This window comes from Pogona vitticeps, chromosome 4, assembly GCF_051106095.1.
Source record: "Pogona vitticeps strain Pit_001003342236 chromosome 4, PviZW2.1, whole genome shotgun sequence".
In the NCBI taxonomy this organism is placed as follows: domain Eukaryota; kingdom Metazoa; phylum Chordata; class Lepidosauria; order Squamata; family Agamidae; genus Pogona; species Pogona vitticeps.
The window spans coordinates 5,809,034-5,816,712 of NC_135786.1; the positions used below are offsets into that span (position 1 = coordinate 5,809,034).

Here is a 7,679-nt window from a genome sequence, read left to right on the forward strand (position 1 = left end):
TAAAAAAAAATTGAAACGGCCACGCCTCCCTCCACCTCCTCTGGCGCCTGCCGTGGTTTTTAAAAAAAACACCAAACGCAAGAGCCCGGAGGGAGTGCGCACGCGCGATGGAAGCGCGGCTGTCAAGCTGCTGGACACACACCACCGGAGGGGAGAAGGACGACGACGAGGAGGCTGACGCTGAGCATCATGGGAGAAAACAACCCTGACAGGATTGCTGCCAGGGGCAAGCTGGGGGCTTCTGTTGTCCTGGCAACGGTCAGGGCCTTTCGTCCCCACGTCTTGCTGCCCTCCGGGCCCTCGAGTGGGCCAGCGAGCGAGGAGTCACGGAAAGGGGTTGTTGGGAGGGCGAAGTCTCTCTCTCACTCTCTCCCCGCCGTGGCTTTTTCCTCATCGCCGAGAGGGATTGGTTTTGTGGGAAATGGACACTAAAAACCGCCTTGGAGTTTTAAAGGCACGTTTTAAAAGCGATGTCATCGGGGAAGAGAGGACTGGACGAGGCTTCTCGATATAAAAATTCAATAACGCAAAAGTCACACATCACAGACATCGAAGTCCGAGCGAGCACGACCACCGTAGTGAATATATATTGAATATATATATATATATTCAATACCACCGTATCGAATAATATGTATAAATATACTGTATTTTAACAACCAGATTTCATTTTTAATAGCCGGTTGCTCGCTCCAGGTCATCCCTCTGGTGCTCGCTCGAAGCATGTGTGTGTACAGTATATAATTATTGTGTGCATCATTATTAGAGGACACGTGCTTGTCTGTTAGGTGTGTTTGAAAGAGAAGAAACACGGGTACGTGATGGCTTGGCGTGGTGTCCAAAATCCCACAATGAAACAATCCTTGGCGGAAGATTTTATAAAAGGACTGGGTGTTTTGAGGAGTATTAATTCCCACCCACGTACCCCCCCCCCAAATGGGGAGAAGGATGTTATTTGTACTTTAAGGAGCAGATGTGTCCAGAAATAACAAAAGCCCACAGTCTTTCAACAATTTCATTAAACTGTTCCAATCCCTGCGGGTTTTTTTTTTTTCACCTAGGGAGATAAATAAATAATAATTCCTGGACAGCACCTTAAAAAGCGGAGACATCACCTTGCCGACAAACGTCCGTATAGTCAAAGCTATGGTTTTTCCTGTAGCGATGTACGGAAGTGAGAGCAGGACCATAAAGAAGGCTGACTGCCGAAGAATTGATACCTTTGAATTGTGGTGCTGGAGGAGACTCTTGAGAGTCCGCTGGACTGCAAGGAGAACAAACCTATCCATTCTGAAGGAAATCAACTCCGAGTGCTCACTGGAAGGACAGATCCTGAAGTGGAGGCTCCAAGACTTTGGCCATCTCATGAGAAAGACTCCTTGGAAAAGACCCTGATGTTGGGAAGGTGTGTAGGCAAGAGGAGAAGGGGATGACAGAGGATGAGATGGTTAGACAGTGTCATCGAAGCAACCAACATGAATTTGACCCAACTCCGGGAGGCAGTGGAAGACAGGCCGGCCCAGCGTGCTCTGGTCCATGGGGTCATGAAGAGTCGGACATGATTTAATGACTAAACAACAAAAAATATACTGAATTTAACATATTTCTAAACTTCTGGGTTGCATGTCTGTCTGTCTATCTATCTATCTATCTATCTATCTATCTATCTATCTATCTATCTATCTATCTATCTATCTATCTATCTATCTATCTATCTATCTATCTATCTATCTATCTATCTATCTATCTATCTATCTATCTATCTATCTATCTATCTAGAGTGTTCTCTCAAGAGAAATAGATAGTTTTTCTATCAGGAGGTTGCCTTAGTTGGCATTTGGCAAATTGGCTTGATTTTGTTTTGTAATTAGTCAGCTGAAAAAAACTTTGTTTGCATATCTGATGTCTCAGCAGGTAGCATGGTAAGATTTCTGTGGCTGGAAAGATATCATTGAACCATTGGCCTTAATGTGTGATCTGACCCTTATTCTGCAGTTAAAATATCTGAGTGTTTGCAATCCAAATATGTGGGTGGTGTCACTTCTAATTTAATCACATTTACATCCATTCCCCTAATTTGTTGATTTCCCAAGGGACAATTGTACTAGCCTCTTACAGCAAAATTAGGAAAGAGTTTTTTGGCACTTTAAAAGAAGTTTTATTTAGCATATAAGCCTTCATGGACCACAGCCTACTTTATCAGGTACTGTATATCCAGGAGAGTTCTGGGTTCAGATTCTGCTGAGCCTCTGTTCAACCTTGAACCAGTTTGAATGGCTTAAACTGTATTAAACACAGAGAGAGAGAGAGACAGAGAGACACACAGACACACACACCACCTTCCCAAACTCCTGTTGTTGTAACAATGCTATAATTTCACCAATCAACCTCATAGCATTGTTACAACAACAGGAGTTTGGGAAGGGTGTGTGTGTTTCTCTCTCTCTCTCTCTCTCTCTCTCTCTCTCTCTGTGTGTGTGTGTGTGTGTGTGTGTGTGTGTGTGTGTGTGTGTGTGTGTGTGTGTGTGTGTGTGTGTGTTTAATACAGTTTAAGCCATTCAATAACTAAAGTTCACTGGTCAATGCAAATACAGTGGTGCCTCGCTTAATGAGCGCACCATATAACGATGAAATCGCATAGCGATCCATTTTTTCGGATCGCTAATGCGATCGCTCAACGTTTTTCGAATAGGGGAAAATTCGCTTTGTGAAGACCGGTAAGCGTTTCGCTTACCGATCTTCGCAAAACGAATCCCGACGATCAGCTGTTCGGTGGCCAAAATGGCCGCCGGAAGCCTGGAAATGGCCCAAAATGGCCACGCGCAGCGTTTTCGCGCCCTCGTTAAGTGAGGCGAGGGCGTGAAAATGGCTGCTGGCCATCCTGAAGCATCGCTGAACGGTGAGCATTTGGCCCATTTGGAACGCATTAAACCATGTTTAATGCGTTCCAATGGAAATCCCTGCCCCGTTCAGCGATGCTTCAGCATAGCGAAGGTTAATCCGGAACGGATTAACCTCGCTATGCGAGGCACCACTGCATAAATTGAAAACATAAAGCACAAAGCAGTAAGTTGTATTTATAAAAGAGTAAATAATAGCTAGGCATCCTTCAGTCTCGAAAGACTCTGGTCACATGCTCTGTATGGAGGACTTAGAACAGTGTCTAGTGTGGCTGAGGAGGCCGATTCCAGAGTGACAATCCCTTCCACACTGAAGACAAATCCAACCTGTCCCCTGTCCAGCTCCCTGGTTTTGCTGCTTTTGTGACTTCCTCTTTGCCTCAGAGTAAATAATAAAATAGGACAAAACCAGCAGGGAGTGAAAACCGTGCAGTATATAAAACTGGTAGCAAAATAAATGTATAGCAATATCTGAAAGACCTTAAAATGTTCCTGAAATTGCTGCCATCTACTCATAATGACCTTCTTTTGTATTACTATCTGCAGAGGGGCACTAGGGAAGCAGGATGGATGATGGATTAAATTGAAGGAAGACAGACATAAGATGCTCCTTCAGGTAATAGTTTATAACTATATATACATCACTCTGGGTTTCTTAAACAAAGGACAGGATAAAATGCAATGATAAAATCAAGTGAACACACTTCCTTAGGTCACAACTTGTATACAGCTAAAGAGCGATCCACAAATTAGCCATGTCTGCTTAATTAAGCAGACTGGTAGCTATTTCTTGCAACGTTCTGGCTGGTTGGGAAAAATTTTTTAAAGGAAAATAACCTCACAGAATCTGATTGAAGTCCTTTGTTTTTCATCATACACATTTACTCTCTCTCTCTGTGTATGTGTGTGTGTGTGTCGGAGTTTAAGGACTGCCAAATACCACCAACCAGACTGAGTATCCTAAGTGTCAGAGAATGCTGACTTTAGGCATGTGGGAATGGGAAGCGGGGCTGGGTCAGTGGAATGGTGTGTCCTGGAAGAGTCTGGAAGCCTTCACACTTGCACCTCCTCAAGCTGAATCTGATGCTTAAAGCAGATCAAGAAACCGTGTTCCACAGAGACATGGTTTCACCAAAATTGCAGCTTAGCTTTACAGTCGGAGTTGGTTTTGTTAACTGTTCTCCAGCTCAGCTCTTTGATCAACAGATGACCCCATCAAATAGGTTTCGGATTCCCACAGGGCATTCCGAGAGCAAATAAGGTTTCCAAGCGCAGCCCTTTCCACTCAGAAGATCTGTATTTTTGGAAAGGAAGATCAATACAAATTGATTAATGCAACAAAGCTCAGTCTTTTAAGATTAGCATCGCTCTTCTTGGCTGCTTTTTCCGTGTGCTGGTTAAAGGCAACACTTGCTAGAAAGAGTTCTGTTGCTGTTCAAATAAATACTGGCTTGCAATAGCCAGATGCTTCTGGAAATCTAAAAGTTCAGTAAAATTGACAGGAAAATGATGATTTATGACTTTATGCACCCTTATATGATGCCTTTAAGAGATTTTGGCTGGGAGGGACTTTTCTGGACTGGGGTTGCTGTCAGTCAACTCAGTAGCATCCAATTGTTCCCTTCTCTACCTCAGATACCATCTCCCCCAGTCCCCTCCCATCAGGACTGTTCCATCAGTGTGTTAGAACTATGTAGTCAGCAGTGATGGAAAATAATGGTGGCCACACAAAATTTTGACCCTTTGTGCCCAATTTGGACATTGTCACTTAGGGGTGTACTCACTTTTGTTGCCTGAGGTTTAGACATTAATGGCTGTGTGTTGTGCTATTTTGAAGGGACAGCATATTGACACTGTTATGCAAGCTGTATATTCACTGCTTGACATGGTAGCCAAGTGTCATTTATTCAGTGTTGTCTCATGAAAAGATGTACTAAAACATTTATGAAATGTGAGGAGGTGTACTCACTTCTGTGATATACTGTATATTTGAGTGCACATTTTATTGATAGGAAGGAGGTTTTTTAAAACACCTATCTGGCACTTGTTTATTTTAAATAGATTCTAGTCATGCTTGTTTTCCAAGTTTTAAGGGCCAAGCACAATGGGTTTTGGAATACAAGGTATCTTCCATATTTTTCTCTATCTGTTTCTATTTTAGTGTTGCATTGATCTAGCGCTATGCCACTTAAAACTTAGAATTAAAAAAATATTTAAAATGTGATTTAGACCAGACATGACAATTCTAAAAAGACAGAAGAAACAGTTGTTACAGTAATTGTGGGCTGTGTTGTGGGCTATTGATGCTGGCTTTGCTGAATAAAAGTTGCTGAGTCCAATGTCAGTTGTATCAAGGCGGGCTAGCTCTACCTCAAGAAAGACACAGGGTGTGCTTGAGAAGAATTAAGTTTCCACTGCAGAAGGAAAACCAGGACCTAGAGCCATCAAAATGTCAGTACATTACAGAGATTACCACCACACTAAAATTTGTTCCATGTGGACACACACACTGACACAAAAATCGCATGATGTTGAATCAGTTACTAAAGCTTCCAAATTAATTCAACAATGTAGTCATCTCCTTAGATAGTTTTTTTTACTAAATACAGACTGAATTCCTTATAGCTGAAAAAAGTCCAGGAACATTACATGGTCCTATATAGGATGAGTGTGAGAGCTGGGCCGTAAAGAAGGCTGATCGCCGAAGAATTGATGCTTTTGAATTGAGGTGCTGGAGGAGACTCTTGAGAGTCCCCTGGACTGCAAGGAGAACAAACCTATCCATTCTGAAGGAAATCAACCCTGAGTGCTCACTGGAAGGACGGATCCTGAAGCTGAGGCTCCAATACTTTGGCCATCTCATGAGAAGACTCCCTGGAAAAGACCCTGATGTTGGGAAAGTGTGAGGGCAAGAGGAGGACGACGAGATGTTTGGACAGTGAAGCGACCAACATGACTTTGACCCAACTCCAGGAGGCAGTGGAAGACAGGAGGGCCTGGCATGCTCTGGTCCATGGGGTCACAAAGAGTTGGACACGACTTAATGACTAAACAACAACATAGGATGAATAAATACTGTCCTGTCGGTTATTCTAAAATGGAAGGTGATGTATTTTCTAAATAAATGCCCTCTATATGCAGATTTGAAGAATTTATGTCTTGAGTCCTCAATAACAGGGATAGGAAGCATCTCCTCTACTCACAATTCCATTTTATATTGGAATAAAATATTATATTCCAATGTTATATGTCATTTAGGACCACCGTATTCATCAGATGAGTTATTGGAAATTCACTGATGGCTCCAGAACAGTGGTCCGCAACCTTGGGCCTCCAGATGTTCTTGGACTGCAACTCCCAGAAGCCTTCACCACCACCTCTGCTGGCCAGGATTTCTGGGAGTTGAAGTCCAAGAACATCTGGAGGCCCAAGGTTGGGGACTGCTGCTCCAGAAGACCAAATACAATGGTGCCTTGCAAGACGAATGCCTTGCGGGATGAAAAATATGCAAGACGATTGGTTTTTGTGATTGCTATGGTGCCTCGCAAGACGGTTTCTTCTATGGCCATGCTTCGCAAGACTTTTTTTCCCCCGAGACCGATGCCTCACAAGATGAATAAATTTCATTCATCTTGCGAGGTTCCCTATGGGAACCTTGCAAAACGATTTTTTCGCAAGACTGTGCTTCTCACAGAACGAATTACATTCATGTTGAGAGGCACCACATATTTCTGTTTTTTAATCATCTGCTCTCTGTGAGAGAGCATTGCTGTTTTTATTCATAATGATGCGATCTGGTGGTTTTATGAGTTCTATTTTGTATCTTCTGTATTTATGTATGACTTGCTGTTGAGCAACAAAAACACGGAAAAATAGGAGAAAATGATGGATGGAATAATTTTTACAGCACAGCTTCATTGAGCATGGTTGCAAGTAAGAGGTGCGTGGACTGAAGTTTGATGGTCTTCCTATGCCAGATTGTCCGTGACTCTTATCTATTCTTTGTAGACTCCTCCGCTTCTGGGAGTAAATTCTTCCTCTGTCACCATTGCATATCTATTATTTCAGACATGCATGCTCTAGTTCCCACCCTGCAACCCCCAGGGTTTCTTCCTCTTCCTCCTCCTCCTCTCTCTGCTGGAAGAAGGTATTTATTTATTTAGCTGCGTGTCAAGCTGGACTTACTCCCTTGTGAGCTACAGCAGCTGCAGCCTGGCTTCTGCTTTGGAGAATGTGAGATGGGGAGAGCAGATGGAGGCAAAATCCCTTTTAAAGGCCTTGAAGAATACTGGAAAGAGTCGAGTCCCATTCTTTCCTCAGCCAAGACTCTGACCACACTGAATTCCACTGTTTTCTATGCAAATTGTTTGCCATTCATTTTTCTTTAATTTGGTTATTATGAACTTGCTTTGTAAATGGCAGTGCAGTAAGAGTTACGCTGTGCCTCAAATTCATGAGAGGTTCCTACTTGATTTGACCTTTCAGTGACAATCAGTACTACCAGCTATGGTGAGCTAGGATAACAGGAGGCTTGGGGACATTATTGTCCCATTGTCCCATTTTCTGTCTAGCTGAACATTCCCAAAAGATGATGCTCACATGATCTATCTCCTCAGCCTCATGGCCATTGATCCCTGGGCCTCCTCAGAGCTGTGCTGTATCCCTTGGGCTCTTTTACTTGACACAAAGCTGTTGAGAGCACAGAGATCATTACTATGCTGCGTTCTATAATATTTGTGTCTTCTCCCGAGAAGAGATTTTTGCAAAGAAAATTGGGCA

General features: G+C 43.0%; 1 long non-coding RNA gene across 2 annotated transcripts; it reads left to right on the top strand.

Annotated features, from left to right (window-relative positions):
• Positions 1-24: 24 nt before the first annotated feature.
• Positions 25-6,486, top strand: LOC144588690 (uncharacterized). 2 transcript variants are annotated; one of them, XR_013544352.1, is made up of 3 exons: positions 25-1,405; positions 3,447-3,516; positions 5,526-6,486. It is a non-coding gene; the product is annotated as an uncharacterized LOC144588690 (long non-coding RNA). The 2 variants fall into 2 exon arrangements; XR_013544351.1 differs by lacking the exon at positions 5,526-6,486 and having other exon boundaries at positions 3,447-4,304.
• Positions 6,487-7,679: the final 1,193 nt, after the last annotated feature.